Source organism: Mercenaria mercenaria, chromosome 8 (genome assembly GCF_021730395.1).
Source record: "Mercenaria mercenaria strain notata chromosome 8, MADL_Memer_1, whole genome shotgun sequence".
NCBI lineage: Eukaryota > Metazoa > Mollusca > Bivalvia > Venerida > Veneridae > Mercenaria > Mercenaria mercenaria.
Window position 1 is genome coordinate 38,587,464 of NC_069368.1, and position 17,176 is coordinate 38,604,639.

A 17,176-nucleotide genomic window follows, 5' to 3' on the forward strand; every position below is an offset into this window, starting at 1 on the left:
AAAATAGATATATATTAATGACCAAAATGAATAGATACATTGTTTAATAAAACGAACATGCTCAACTCTATTTATAGAAAACATCACTCGTGATCGTCTATTTTTAAATTCCACCATTCACCTGTACCGCATTATATCAAACAAGACGTATTGTTCTGTTAAAATTGAATGATCCTTTGTATTAAACAATTGTATTCAAAATATTTGACCATAAAGTACAGGCGCCACTTTGTCTGGGCACACAATATCTAGCGGAAGTATTACGAACAATGGATGAAAATAATCCTTTGTCCCATTAGAATTCAGTGGTCCTTTTGTATCGTGACCGTGAGCTGAACATTTTTGGACAAAAGATGAAAAGAATCCTTTGTCCCATTGAAATTGAAAGGCATTTTGTATCGTGACCGACATCTGTACTTTTGTTCCATTGAAATTGAAAATACTTTTGTAGCGCGTTATAAAGTGATTTGAGAACCCAATTACTGTTTCTATATATATTTTTGCCATTGTGTTTTACTGTTGTGTGTGCTATACATCAAAATGATCAGAATATTGTTATTTTTACGATGCAGTTGTATGTTTCGTGTTAACTTAACCAAAGAGAAGTTAAAACCTCGAAACGGTTTTAAGCTATGTGGCAACCTTTTACGATATCGATTTGAATCAATCGATAGAACGAGTCATAACCTTCAAAATAAATATGGGGTTCTCAATTTGATTTTCAATCGTTTTCGAGTTATGGCCCTATATTGTCTAGAGCATTGGGACCAGCACCGCCACGTAGATTTCAAACATATATACTTCTTCATGACTATCTCTTACCATTTCAGAGATAGTGAAGTTTGAAAATGGTAGAACACAATTGTTACCTCATCTTTTGGCGCTAAATTCAAAATTGAAGACTTTGAGATTTTGAAAATGTCATATCTTCCTTATTTTTAAACCGTTTTTAATGATCTTGGTGTCAAACAAAAACGTTTGGTGAGAATTATCAATTTATAGCATCCAACCGGAAATGAAATAACTCATGCGTGAAATGTTGATTTCTTCTGTATGCCTTATCTGAACATACCGGTGTTTAGTATCCTACGAAATGGTTTGACAACGTCTATCAGCTCACGGTGTAAAACCGGAAGTGAAATCACTCATGCGTAAAATAAAACATTTCTCCCTTATTCTTGGAACGACTATAGTGGTGTTTGTTATCAAATGAAAGGTTTTGACGAGTACTATTTAAATGTTTACATAAAAAGAATGTGTGGTCACTCATGCGTAAAATGCGTCAAAGTAAGCTTACCAGATATTTAAACTTTGATATCCAAAACGGAAGTGAATGAATTCCTCCTCCTTCTCCTCCTCTGTCCCCCCTCCTCCTCCTCCTCCTCCTCTGCCCCCCCTCCTCCTCCCTCCTTCTGCTCCACCTCCTCTTCATCCTCCCCCACCACTACCTCCTCCTCCCAATCCACATCCTCCTCCTCTCACTTCTCCTCCTCTACCTCCACCACCTCCCTTCTCCCTACACCTCCCTCCTCCTCAATCTCCTCCTCCTCCATATCGTTCTCATCCCTACCTCCTCCACCTCTCCTCTTCGCCAAGAAAGCGTACGAATGGCTAACAAAACAGAATAAAGTAGTGTCTTTTTGATAAAAGAAAGGCATTTTACATCTGTTCCACAAATGAATTAGTGTCCTGTTTGCCATCACTCATTCTCTAGGACATCAACGTTATGTAAACGGGAGTGACAAAACCACTGGCAGTTATTCACCACCATAACAAATATCGGACACTTCAAAAAAGATGGTGTTTCAACGTGGTAGTTGAAAACCTGAATGGACAAGAAAACTGCTATTACCAAATCACGTTACACATCAGCCTCAGTGTATCATATGGTGTTTTGGATAATGGCAACACTTGTATGATGAACTTCAGCCTGAAATACCTGGGATCGAATTTGTACACGGTGTTGCAGACTACTCGAACGATTCCCAATACATAAATGTTAGGAACCTGCTGGTCTTTGACGACTTGATAACTGGAACTAAATGCGATCAAAGAATTGCTGATCTCTTTACCAAGGGCAGTCACCACAGGAACATCTCTGTCGTTTATCTCACCCAAAATTTGTTCCTTCAAGGTAAAACCTCTAGAGATATCGCTTTGAATACGCAGTATCTGGTGCTATTTAATAATCATATTGACAGACAGCAAGTTGCCACATTGGCAAGCAGGATTTACCCTTCGTCCAGTAAGATCTTTATAAACGGTTTGAACAAGCGACATCAATACCACATGACTATTTGGTAATAGACCTAAAATGGAGCACACCAGAACGACTCCGTTTAAGCGATAACATGTCTGCGGTAGACAATCCACAAAAGAGAAAACTATAAACCAGAAGACTATTCCAGTGGCAAAGGAAAATTATCTGACAAAAATGATAATAATAAAAAGAATGATGTTGAGGAGGAGGATGAAGAGGAGGAGGAGGAGAATAATGATAACGATGATGATGATGATGATGATGATGATTCAATAGAAAATAGAAATAATATAATGACACTAACTCTACACAGAAACGACCTTTGTTCAAGGGACCTCCTGGTAAACGTAGAAAAGTTGAGCTCAAAGAAGAGCGATCACGTCAGGAACCTCTCTGACAGTGATCTATTAAAGAACAATTTAAAACTAAAGTAAAAAACTATACAGAAAAAGTGCTCCCTTTTAAAGAAGCTTACTATCGCACTGCACTTCTAATGACGAATTGCCTCAACTAAGAAATAAACTGAGACAAAATTGTGCCCGATTTCTAATAGACTTTTATGAGCTAAAAGACGATCCTACACAGCAGCAGATTCTACAATCGGCTAAGAAGCTTAGGCGTCAACATGACATGAATGTCAAAGAATCTATTCGACAAGCCGTTGCACTTAGAAAAGACATATTTAAAGTGTTTTGGCCCGGTCATAAAAGCAAAGTAGAATATCCAATAGAGAATAATAGTGAAGGCGATGATGATCAAGAATCAGATGACAATGAATGAACGTTGTAAGAAGGATCGCCATGCTTTAACTTTCACCACGCCAAAATGGGCTCCATTGAAGTCTAGATTATAAACAGGAAAAATGAGTACCACATATCCCTGACCCAGAGAAGTGGTATCAACATTTAAAAGACTTGAGGGACGGGCACTTACTCCCTGATCATAACGGTCGTTACATCGTGGGTAGCGGTGCTGTTCTCAGAAAACTGGCCGAGTTAAAAGAGGAACATGAAAGGGAAGCAATACAACAAGAACAAGAAAAAGGAAGAACTTCCCGTAGTAAAGTTAGTGACAACCGTAGCTCAAGCCGTTGATATAGCTAGGTCGGAAAAAAGACGGTCACAAAAGTATAGCGATCTGAAGCGAAATAGGAATGAAATGGATAGAACTATGACCTATGATTTGGACAGAAACTGAAACTGAAACTGAATAATTTGATTAAACGCCTATTTTTATACAATGATATATTCAATGGCGTTGTACATAATAATAATAATAGTTATTATAACAATATTTATAATGACAATAATAATAGTAATAATAACCTTATTGTAACAAACAGTCATGACCGCACCCCTCCCCTTGAGGTCATTTTACCCCTATTGCCAACACCAGTGCTTAAAGCATCTGGTACGCCCAGACGAGCTGCATATAGAGGTTCAAACCTCCCGGTTAATGGTGACATCATATACTATTTAAGAAAGAAATACTACACACTACCCTACCTATAGAGCCTTACCAACAAGTGCGTTTATTAAACAAATCTTGGAGATATAAATGTTGAAATGTAAAACCTTTTACAAAAATTTAAGAACTATCACCTGCTGTTTTCGCATGATAAACAGTTATCAAAAATTTAAAACAATGCCGTGAAATCTCTGAAATACAGTGTTTTGGATTTTTTTAAAGTGTCAAGTAATTTACTTTTGCGTAGTTCTAACGGTAGTTCATTCCAAAGTTTTGGACCAATAGTATAGAAACTTCTATCATTGAATGTTTTGCACTTGTTGTATCGAACAGCATAACGACACTCAGAATTTTCAGACGATCTCAAACCTTGTCTACTAGGAATATACTCTGTAAGCAATTATGTTAAATACAGAGGTGCTCTGCCAGTGTGACAGCTATACATGAAAGAAAGTATCTTGAACTAAATTTTTGCTTTCACCGGCAACCAATGTAAGTGATACAATGCTTGTTTAGAACTGTCAAATTTCCTCCTGTTAAGGACAAGTTTTGTGCACATGTTTTGAATACGTTGCATCTTACGCACCTCACAGTTAGCTACACCATACAGTATGACATTGCAATAATCCAGATGTGAAATAACTAGAGACAAAACTAAAATTTCAGTGGCTGTTTTTGTTAAGTATTTTCGGATGTTCTTAATTCGTAGGTAATTCAACATGGCTGTACAACATTCGCGATTTACATGATCTTTAAAGTTCAAGGTTTCGTCAAGAAATGCACCGAGATATCTAATTGTGCTTTCACGTTTGACATCATCACCAGCAATGTTAATGGAATTTGTAAAACATTTGTTCAATTGAGGTCTGCTACCAAATATAATAAATTCAGTTTTGGAAGTGTTCATTTTCAGTTTGTTTCTATTAATCCGATCAGTGCGCACCTTTCAAGGTCTCTGATCGCTTGTGATTCTACAGATGAAACAGATGTAGGACGAAAGCTTTTATTTGCTATATGATCATCAGCAAAAATGGATTTTGGAATGACATCAAAAAGTGTTCCAGCATAGGTGAGATGCAGCCAAGGACCAAGGCAACTGCCCTGGGGCACACTGCATTCAAGATGGTGGTCTGATGAATATACATTGTTGACATTAATCTTACAAGTACGAGGCCTTAAATAGGAGTCTACCCATTGAAGAGCTGTATCACAGACACCATATTGTGCTTTTAGGACATCTAGAAGAATGTCGTGATCGACAGTGTCAAATGCCGCACTTAAGTCAATATCAATAAGGGCCGTGACTTCCTTTTTCTCCATACCACTTAGAAGATCATTTATTAACCGAAGTAGCGCAGATTCACAAGAATGGTATTTCCTGTATGCAGACGGCTTCTTAGGCAAAAGACTGTTTGATTTGCATGTTTGTTTAATCTGTAAAGAATAGCTTTCTCACTTAGTTTTGATAGAAATGATAAATTACTCACAGGACGATAACTGGAAAGCTCTAGTTCAAGACCGGTTTTTTTAGCAGATGTCTAACAACTGCTTGTTTGTATTTCACAATGAAAACACCTTGTTGTAATGAGAGATTCACCAATTTAGTGATACTAGAGAGAAGTTAATATAAATGTGATTTCAGAATACGTGTTGGCAAAATATCTAACTCTGAAGACGTAGTATTCAATTCATTGATGAGATTTTTCACTTCATTTTGAGTAAATTCAGTAAATTTGTTTAAATTCTGTATATCCTTTACTTGATGTTCAAAGTTTTGGTATTCACTTAGGGATTGACGTATTTTTGAGATTTTTGCCATGAAAAAGTCAGCAATTTTTTCGGCCAATGAATTATTAGACTCTCCTTGATGCAGTGGGTTTTCAGATTTGCTACCAGTTAGCTCAGATACCAATCCATACAGAGTCTTGGAATCACCATAAGCGTTCTCTATCTTTTCACTGAGTGTGTTTCTCTTTTGACGTTTGATTTCAAACTTGTATTCATTTCTTACTTGTTTATACGACTCAAACTGATCTGTTTTACCATAACGCCTCCATGAACACTCGGACTTTCTAACTTGTTGCTTTAGATGTTGCAATTTTTTTTATTGAACCAAGGTTTTGGTGCTCTCTGAATTATTTTTTCTTTTAGGGGAGAGTGCTTATTAAGGACATCCTCTATTTCCGATTCAAACTCTTTCACAAACTTGTCTATATCGTGTGAATCTACGTTTATTGCACTTATTCTTATAAATTCTGATTCGTTCAAATTTTTGAAGTTTCTAAATGTCACGCTCCTACTAGTAATAGTCTCTTTTTTAACATCTAAGAGGACCTTAACAACACAGTGATCAGATAAAAATGGTCCAGGCTCACATATCTCTACATGAACACCATTAAGTAACTCAGTTATGACTAGATCCAAGCTATATACTCCTGTATGAGTACTGAAATCAACCTGTTGTTCCAGGCCCATTGCTACTAGAGAGTCCTTGACGTTTGTAATAGAACTGTTGTCATCATTTATGTGCAAGTTGAAATCTCCCATTATAAGTAAATTGTCATAATGTGGTAAAATATTTTCGATGAAATAAAAAAATATCAGCAACGAACTGGTTACCGGTTGACAGAGCCGGGGGTCTATACACGACCACTACGTGTATGGTTAAATTTTTGAAAACGAGCTTCCAAATACCATAAGCTTCGAACAGTGCCGTGAGTTACCCTTCACATACTGATCGTGTTTCTACATGTGATCGCAACACAACCGCCTTTTTGATTTTTTTCTATTAGTTACGCTTAATTTATATCCATTCTGATTCAAGTCGAAGTTTCAAACTGATGCTGTTTCTCGTCCGAGTACCAAGTTTCAGTCAAAAGAGCGAAATATATTCTCTCATCCCTGAGGTTTTGGCCCCACACAATCATCTTTGTTCACAACAGATCTACAGTTCAGCGTAATGCAAGATACATGTTCGCGTATATTTTTTATACTGGTTGTATTTCTTAGGGTATATCAAATTTTTAAAGTTGACACCATTTTGCTTAGGAATTATTTTACTTTTACCACCTCGTTTACCTCTATGCGTATTCTTTTTACAGGATAAATTGTTAAAGTTTATAATCCTATATGCCGCAGGGTCTAGTTTTCCTAATCCGCTATTGTTCAATACCGTAGATCCAATATCCAATAATTGATCTCTAGTGTAGGTATACTTTACAGGTGAACGACAGGTAATGTCTGATGTAAATTCATGAAAAAAATTATCAAACATTTAACTGGATGCAATCCACTGAAGCACTGTAGCTACTGCAACATAGAAGCACACACAGATGCAAAGTACATTCATATCCATTATATCCAATTTTCAGAACAATCTCAACACAAATAACAGAGTTATTATGGTAAGATTCAAGAGCAAACAAAACACGTCTGCCACATACGGCGACAGCCCATGACGTAAGAAATATCGCGAAAGCATGACACAAGATGACATATAAATTTTAAAATGAATAACTATGAACTTGAGGACATGTTAAAAGAGTACCCTGTGACAATATGTGCTGCAGATCAAATTCAGATACAGTAAGTCATTTCAAATACAGACACGAGCCAAGGATACGGAAAACATTGGGTGGCCTTTTATTTTCCGAAGAGAGGACCCGGCGAATTTTTCGATTCACTTGGTAACAGACCAGAGCACTGCAAAGTTCATTTTGACAAAGTGTTAATGAAGCCTTATTGGATGAACTTCAGTCAGATACAGGATACAGATTCAGACACATGCGGGTCGTATTGCGTATATTACATTATGAACCGATTATCTAGACGAAAAATGAAGGACATTTTAAAACCGTTTGATGTGCAAAGCAAGAACTTGAATGATGAATTTATTTTGTCTTATTTCAATTGATACATGTAGTCTTACAAGTTTGCGAAATAAAAGATGTAAAGGAAAATATGGCTTTGTTTTTTATTTATAACCCATACATTTGAATTTAATGTTATAAATTGGGTGGACGGATAGCTCAATGGTTTGCACACTGGCCTTCCAATCCTGAGGTCGGGGGTTCGATCCCCGGCAGCTACTCGGGAATTTTCAGAAACGCTTTTCAGTGTTTCCCACCCGACTAGAGGTGTACTGATCAGGAACCCAGGCAATCCTTGCGTGTATCAGTGCTATACACTGGGCACGTTAAAGAACCAGGCTGTCTATTCGCAACGAGCTAGGCTAAGTTAGCCGGACAAGCCTTTATCTGATTTCTGATCTCTCTGTCGTGGGGGCTTTGTCTCACTCTGTCACTCTGGTCAGATCGCTCTGTGTCTGTACTAGTAGAGGATGAATTATGCGCCCTGTGTGGCTGCATTTGAACTATGTAAAGCGCCTTTGAACGTGAAATTGATCATGAAAAGGGCGCTATATATATCTGGTAAGATGTAATTTAAAGCGTTGGTAGGTCTGGTGGTGTTATGGTGTTGGAGGTGGTTGCAGTTGCTAGTAACGCCTTTTGTCATAGTCAATTGACTTTTGACTCCGTTGGTACATCTCAGCAGATTTTTGTCGTACACGCAAGATATTCGATATTACTGCACTGCGGTGCAACTACTACTGGCGGCTCCACATTCTTCAATGAAAATCCCAAGGTATGGGTAATCCTCCTAGGTGCTCAGTACCCGCGCCTCTGAATCATTCGCTCCCGTTCTCAATACAAATTCTTTTCGCCTATTCTGTCGACTTTTCTTTCATTTTGTAATTTACTGGTTTATTTGGCGTGTCCTGGTTCGGATTGGCAGTAAAATGTTTTTCTGCAAGCATCAAATAATCAAGTGTTTTACCTGCCGCATCAGGTAATGTCTCATTCGTAGAGTCACTGTAAGAATGTAGGTATATAGACAGCGCTACCATTCCATTTCTTCGCTTGTTCCATTATAAGTTTGATTGTCCCTGGCGGAGGCATCAAACAACTTTGGGTAATCTAAGTGCTTCCACCCAGTCGTTGAAATGAAATTCCTCGAAATTAGATTTGTCAATTATACCTAAAATTGTTTCCTCAGTTTTTGTCATTTTTAAGTGATAATATATTAATTGAAGAAAAAAGGGAATATTACATTCAATGCGGAGCGCTAGCGCGTAAAACAAAACTTGACTGAAAAGTAAGTAAGTCTCCAAAAACCCATAGAAAGTTCAGGTGACGGTCAAGAAGGCACTGCATAGGGCATCGCTGTCGATTTTTTGAACGAAATTAAGGAACTTAATTCTATATAAATGGCAAAATCGAATATACTTCCTTACTTTACCTCTCATAAAGCAGCGCATCAACTGTGTCATGCCATTTTTTGAAATTCAGAAACAAACTTGTAAAAAAGCTGCTAGGATTTAGTGGCGTTCAGAGACTGACGCATTTAATTTAGTTTCTAGCGTTTATGATAAAAAAAACAGGAAATACAACGGCATTTCTTTCCTTGCTGATTAAAACCATCTGAAAATCATTCAGTACCTCATAAACATGCGATAATGCAAGCTTCTCTTATGTTGTTACATGGTAATTTTCACGAGACAGAAAACACAACTTACTCATTTTATATAATTATGTGTACTAAAGACTTCTGCAATAAAATTAATTTATGGGATTTTTTGGAAGCCAGTATAATTGTTTATGATTTATTAATCATAATGTTACGATGTTTACAGCAAATGCAGCTGATATTACTAGCAATACTGCGGAATATAGGAAAACAACGTACACAGTGAAAGTGACACCAATTCTAAGGCTAATTTAATTTAGAAATAATATAGTGATTTGTCGTTGAATAAAATCATTGTTTGTAGTTTAGATACGAAGGAATTATTTCAAGAGGGCGCAACCCGAGTGATATACTTAGTAATAATACGCATCTAATAGGCAGTGGAACTAAAAATACAAACTTCAAGTGGGCACTCCCTATTTTAGATATATGTGTAGTTAACTGCATCAAAGTAAACAGACTGAAAAAATAATTAAAATGTCATTTTCTGAAGAAGAGTTATTTGATCTGAAAAAAAAGATCCTGGATAAAATATTTGTAAAACACTGAGACAACTCCACTAAGGACTTTATTGTAAGCTTAGGTGACTATTGACCTAGTACCTCATGTAAACCATGCACGTTTTACCTCTATGCATGTAAAAAGCATGCATAATTACTACAGTTATGTAAAGATCAAGTCAATCACTGCCCTGGGAAAATTGTGACATTTTTGTGGTGAAATTTGTCAACAAACAGACGATTTCTTTTAAAAAAACGTCAAAACCCACAGACTTTCACAAGGTACGATATGTTGAAAAAGCTACTGCTGGAAAGAGAACAATCTTTGCTACCCATATATATGCGTCAAAGTATTGGAAAAATATCTAGAAATATGAGAAAATCAAAGAAAACAATTTCAGGACTGTTAGATGCATGACTGCGTTATCATGTACAGCATTTAACATAGATAGCTTACTTTTCCATTGCATTGATATAACATAAACAGGTTCAAGATTGACAAACGGTGTTCACTCAACAGTTTCACACTATAAACAGATTGTTTCCCTTGTATAAAGAGGGCTTAAGGGTAAGTCTCTACATCTAAACAACAAACAATGATTTTATTCAAGAGAAAATCACTGTTTGATATATATTATTTCGGTTCTAACACGTTTTCAAGGATTATTATGTTTATCCTTGAAGGCATCCATTAAAATTTTGCCCGTTTTCTGTTGGTTTCTTTACCAGCGCGCCGCATAATAACACACACTTTTCAGCCTTCTTTGTTTAATAGGAAACTAATTGGGTCGACGTGTTAGAATGCAGTGTACTATTTAGATTTTTTTCTCATGCAATGTTACTGATTTTCCAAATCTGAATAAACACCGGGATAAAAATGTTTATTTACCTTAATTCTGCTAATTTAAAGAAGTCTTCTGTGTATGCAGCGAATAGTTTACCGTCTTGCATGAACAATACAGTTTTTGTGACAGAATAGGCTGCATACAGACCAAATGACTTTAATACATATAACTAAAACACGTCTAAATACAATTCTGAGCGTTGAACAGCTGATACATTGCGTAAAGCATTGTACAATTTATTGTCATTTTGTTTAACACAGCATTCTATAGATTAAAGGGCCTGGTATACGTTTTTGTAATTCAGCAATACGTCTGTAATCGTTGAGACGCAATAAAATACTTCTTAAAGACCAATCACAGCCTAGTGACCTACTTTTTCCTCCCAGATGAACTTCGTGCAAATCATTCTAATAATACTGGTATAATATAGCTGTTCTAAAAGATGACAGATGGACAATTTAGGCCTTCCCAGTATTAATGTGTTTTCACAACTTCATCTTGAAAAACATTCAGTCAATCTCTTTTCAGTATAGTTTTAAAACATAGAATGATAACTATCTTATACTGTAAAAACAAAGTGTGGCTAAACCCACCTTAATACATCAATTGCTGTGCATACTACTACAATAATTCAATAATATATTTAGACTTTAAACACATTGACTTGGCCTTATATTATATATGTCACTGTCAGTGTGTTACTAGATACTTGTTATTTTTCTTTTTTTTTTCATGCAAAGCTTGTATGATTACCATCATGGAAATACAAAAGAATACAGTTATTTTGTGGCGCGTCTGTAAATAATGAAACGGCGATGCGGATATTATGATGCCGGTCACTCACTCTCATTCGCTCTCACTCGCTCTCGAGGTCTCGTGTTTTTTAACTTTACTGTTTCATTATTATTATTATTATTATTACCCTTCTTTTTTCTAACAAAACTTGTAAGTCCGGGAAAAAGTCACATATTCCAAACTTACCCTAAGCCCTCTTTATGACAAGGGAATCACTCTGTTTATAGTGTTAAATTGTTGAGTGAACACCGTTTGTCAATCCATAATCTGTCTGTGTTATATCAATGCAGTGGGAAAATAAGCTATCTATGTTAAATGCTTTGCAGGATAACACAGTCGTACATCTAACAGTCCTGAAATTGTTTTCTTTGATTTTCTCATATTTCTAGATATTTTCCCTATAATTTGACGCATATATATGGGTAGCAGAGATTGTTCTCTTTCCAGCAGTAGCTTTTTCAACATATTTTACCTTGTGAAATTATGAGGGTTGTGACTTTTTAAAAGGAATCGTCTGTTTGTTTGACAAATTTCACCCCTAAAATGTCACACTTTCCCCATGACAGTAATTGACTTGATCTTTACATAGTTTTCTTTTCAGACTGTTGTTAGTATGCATGCTTTTTTCATGCCTAGAGGTAAAAAGTGTATGGTTTATACGAGGTACTGGGTCAATAGTCACCTAAGCCCACATACAATAAAGTCTTAGCGGAGTTGTCTTCATTTATTCCAAATATTTTACCCAGGATATTTTTTTTAGATCAAATAACTCTTTTTCAGAAAATGATATTTTAATTTTTTTAGTCAAGTTTGTATTTTTTGTTCCACGGCCTAGAGTATTATTTAATACCATGAGAGCAGATAAACGTATTTTTGCTATGGGCAATTTAACTTTTTCATGAGAATATGATTTCATATTTGTATTTTCGTATAGCTGTCACGGAAACAGCGGAAAATTATCAAAAGTATTCTAGAATTTGGAAAGTTCAGAAAGCGATTATGTCTCCTTTGTGATAACTTAAAATCATATTAGTTTAATTATAACATGAATTGTTGTGTTACTTTTCTTTCAATACTAAAGATAAACACAAAAGAAAACAATACGGGGATCCAGTCAAAAACACACAACAGCTAAAAAGCTAGACTATACTGGCTTATTTAAAAGCATCATTATTCGTAATATTTTGTGTACTTATTTACAAAACAAATTTTTCGTAGATAAGGGACCGACCATTTGATATTCTGGTGGGGAGGGGGTGGTCTTGAATTTTTGTAAAAAAATCTGATTTAAATGGTACTACTTCCTACAAGGGACTCTTATAAAAACACTTATAAATCTTCCTATCTAAAAATACCTTTTTTCCCAAGCTAATTTGACATGATATAACTTAAACCTAGAGTAGCCAGCAACCGTACTTTCAGTGTTGAAATGCTCTTAGAATTCTGAATTTGGCATGCATAAATATAAAACAAAATCAGGAGGAGGACCACCGTATTCCCCTCGTACAGAAATGTTACCACACTAGCTAAAATTAAGAGGGTCAATTTATTGAAAACAGCCCTCAAACACGTAGACCATAAACTTCATAACGTTTAACTCTTTATTATATAAAAATCAGTTAAAATACAATTTTTTTTTCAGGTAAAAAGACGAAACATACTTGTGACACTTCAGTTTATAACATAAATTTCATTCTTCAAAAACACAAAAGAATGCAGGATGTAGCATTTGAAATACCAAAATTTTGCAAGATGGAGTCCCCCTCCAATAATCTCCGGACCCTGGTCCCCAAATTTAACCCATATAAAGAAAGTGACAAACACTTATACCTCCACCAGGAATCATCCCACCCAGAAACAACTTAGAAAGCTATTCCGTATGGCCTCGGTATCCGCGTGAAAAGAATTTGCTTTGATGATTCAAAATATAAACTACACAGAGCTGAAATCAAAACACGGTTGCAAAGCAGAGGATATAATGAACAGTTTGTGGAAACTGAACTAAGAAAGTAGACGCGAAAGAACTGAAGACTTGCTGCTCTATAATAAAGCAAACAAAGTGAACACACGGGTTCCGATTGTGCTGATATTTTCCCTAAATCTCTTAACCGCAATAATGAATAAATATAGGTCGGATTTTCTGGAAACATTTACCCATGCTCCACACCTCTGATAGGATAAAACAAGTATTTCCAGAGGCACCAGTGATAGCCTTTAAAAGGGACTGCAATTTGCAAGACATACTTATACACAAGAAACATAATAGACAGTTTTTAAGGAAAATAAATTATGTGCTTATTAGATTTTGAATAACAAATTCTGAAGAAAAAACCCAGACATTTGTAAAAGGCAAAAAATATCTTGGTTCCACGTAAAATCCCGACGACCACACACACACACACACACACACACACACGCACACACACACACACACACACACACCCTCAACCCTACCACCTCCAGAAGTTCAAATTGTCGATCCCTAAGTGAATGTCACAGAGTGGAATTTTGATTTTGCAATTTTAACTTTATTCTAATTGGGAATTGTTATGAAGTATGTTCGGCTTGCCTTTGAGACTACTATAATAAGACTGATGATTCTGTGGAGTTCGTTGAAAGATACCAAGCCGCATGTTATTTAGATATCATACATATAATATATCCCAAACAGCTAATATATTGTAAAAATATCAGCGTTTATCTCGATGAAAATGAAAGCTGTATGTTTGTTGAGAACAGCTATTTATTCTGGAAATCCTGGAATACTGAATCTGTAAACTGAAAAGTCACCATTGCATGTTCTTTGAATTAGCGATTTCTAATCGTGCCTAAAAATGCTCACGTGGACATTTAAATTTTATATTTATGCTTTCACATTCTGGTGAAACATAAGACAACTAAATTTTGGAATTTTATCTGTTATGGCGGTACTTTTGTATCGAATAATGAAACTTTATCAGAGGGGAAACTAGAAATACATGTGACTATAAATAGGTGCTAATATGTTGGATAAATTCAGTGATAAGATTTTAATATCAGCGTGCATTATAATCATGTATATATAACTGGGTTTGGTAATGGGACTGTGATCTTCAACTTGGATTATGTATTTTATCAGCCTATGGTTTGTGTAAGAAAGATTTCTTACCAGTTTGAATCATCAGCGACGTTGTGAAGCTTAACTACATGTAGATTTGTTGAGAGAAGAAAGAACTCCTTTATCAAATATCATTGATATGAGCACCTAGCGTTTGAAGTTCGCGTTTATTTTAGTCGATAACATAGATGTTTTTCCTACGGAAAAGGAAACTGGAGATAGTTAGATACGCCTGTAAGTTTGCCCCTTTATATATATTGTTTTATGCTGACTTTTGTATATTGTATATTTTCTATCATTTTCTGGTTTTAAACATTGGTACCTGTATTTTAAATCGTAATTATGAAGGGCACACCTTTTTCGAAAATAGTAAATATATATCTTATAAATAAAAAAGATCTGTGATTTTGGAGACGAATTTCTTCCCTTCGCTTTGAGAATATTTTCACAGAATGATGATGACATTTAAGTGTAAACGCAAATAATCATCCAGTAAAACTCTCGGTAATAAGTAACACATGCTTGATATTATACTTGCACGAAGTAGTAATAACGCTTCAAGAAAAGTAACAAAAATTCGTTTATAAGTATATAGAACACAACCAAACAAACGAAAGTACACTAGATTTGTTTAAGTCAAACGAAACTTCAAAAATGCCAGTTTAAAAACGAGAATAAAAAAAATACAATTTCCTGTTTGAATAATAGCCTGTCTAAATATGTAACATTTTAGTACCCGCTAATGAGAATGGATTGAAACATCACCAATTTTCAGGAAAAATATTTCTACTGATTTATTGTAATTTCCAAAAAGGGCTCCCTGGTGCGAAGTGTGCATAGAAAAATCTACCCTAGCTTATATACCCCGAGATTTATTTATTGGTGAGTAGCGAGTTTTGAGTAAAAATTAGTTTCGAGTTGCAAAAGGTGAGTTTCGAATTAAAAAAAAGTGAGTTTCGAGTTAAAAGGGGGAGTTTCGAATTAAAAAAGTGAGTTTCGAGCTAAAAAGGGGAGTTTCAAGTTAAGTTTTAAAAATTGAGTTTCAAGTTAAAAAGTGAGTTTCGAGTCAGAAAAAGCGAGTTTTGAGTCAGAAAAAAGCGAGTTTCGAGTCAGAAAAAGCAAGTTTCTAGTCAGAAAAGGTGTGTTTCGAATATAAGTATGTTTCAAGTTAATTTATCAAATCAGAGACAATACGGTTCTGTGCATGGACTGGTACTTCTAAAATGAATTATAATTCTGCTATTTATCAGTTCATTGATTTACTAATGGATACCGCTTAAAGCGCAGAGGCGACTACTGAGTAAATTATTATAAAAACTGTCTGCCAAAAAATCCCTTTTAATACCACTTTCTGAAAATTTGCACATATCGCTTATATCTAATATAAATATCGGAATTTTGCCTCTGTGATAATCCTCATGAGATAAGGGATCATTACAAATGTGCTCATCATGTATTGTGACCTAAAAGCTGGCTTCAATGGTCCTGTAATGTATCTCGTAATATTAGCATCGCATTTAAGGAGGTCATTATTGCATATTTTATTCTTTTTCAAAGAACAAAGGCATTCAGTGAGACTTCCTTTTATCACTTTTTTTTGCGGAGATATGGTCCCTTAGTTCTCATTTTTAAATAAATTAAATAAATTTGTTCGGGGCACTTCTCCTATACTATTAGTGGACTTTGCATGAAACTTCATAATTCGGTAATAGTAGTATTTTATAATTCATAATTTTCATGTTCTAACCAACAAACAAACAAAAAAAATTCCACATATATACAAATATTACGTAACATATAACACAAAAAAAATAACAGAAATGCCTGAGCTCTAACTTGAGATAATTTGACTGAATGTCAAATACTTCAAATGCATGCATTTTATAACTCGAAACTCCCTTTTTTAATATTTAACTCGAAACTCACTTTTTTTAACGCGAAACTCACTTTGTTAATTCGAAACTCGAAACTCACTTTTTCAATCCGAAACTCACTTTTTAACTCGAAACTCACTTTTTCAAAATTTGACTCGAAACTCACTTTTTAAATTCGTAACTCACTCTGGCCACAAACAATTTTTTTTTTAGATATCTGGAAATAAATGCTATCTTTCTTAAGAAGGCTTTAAAACTGAATTACTGACAATCTATATGTTACGGAAACATATGAGAATTTGATGTTTTTACTACTTTTACGATGAAAATCGAAGAGCGTTTATAACGCTTTACTCCAGGTAAACTGTCTCGATTATAAATATCTATATTTTGCAATCATAATTCACTAATTCCGCTATAGCGCTATTGGTTACGACGACGGGAAAATGTCTTTCTTGCCGCGGCGGTCCGGGATTCGATTCCCGAGGCTGTCATCTTTTTTAAAAGATTATTTATAGCCAAATCTGGAGGTTAGTGCCTTTAACTCGAAACTCATTTTTTGTAACTCGAAACTCACTTTTTCAACTTGAAACCACTTTTAGGAAAAAAAGAAATCCTCATAAACCCCAGCTACAGAAAATAAAACATAATCGTGTGAAGCGGGATTTTATCTCACAGTCCAAGAAGTGAACTGCTTTATAGGAATGCAACTCAGGGAACGTGATTTTCTTATCGCATATAGAACACATGCTATAATCTGTCAGTATAATTTTCGTAATGTGATAAATTTGCAACATAAACAAGTATCCAAG

At 35.3% G+C, this 17,176-nt stretch overlaps 1 protein-coding gene across 4 annotated transcripts in view; it reads left to right on the plus strand.

Annotated features, from left to right (window-relative positions):
- Nucleotides 1–14,127: 14,127 nt before the first annotated feature.
- The window catches only part of LOC123566561 (lachesin-like), a 460,053-nt gene continuing 457,004 nt past the window's right edge, over nt 14,128–17,176 (plus strand). For all 4 annotated transcript variants that reach the window (XM_053549741.1, XM_053549738.1, XM_053549742.1 and 1 more), the window contains exon 1: nt 14,128–14,724. The gene's annotated coding sequence lies outside the window, so the exon portion shown is untranslated. The remainder of the gene's footprint in view (nt 14,725–17,176) is intronic.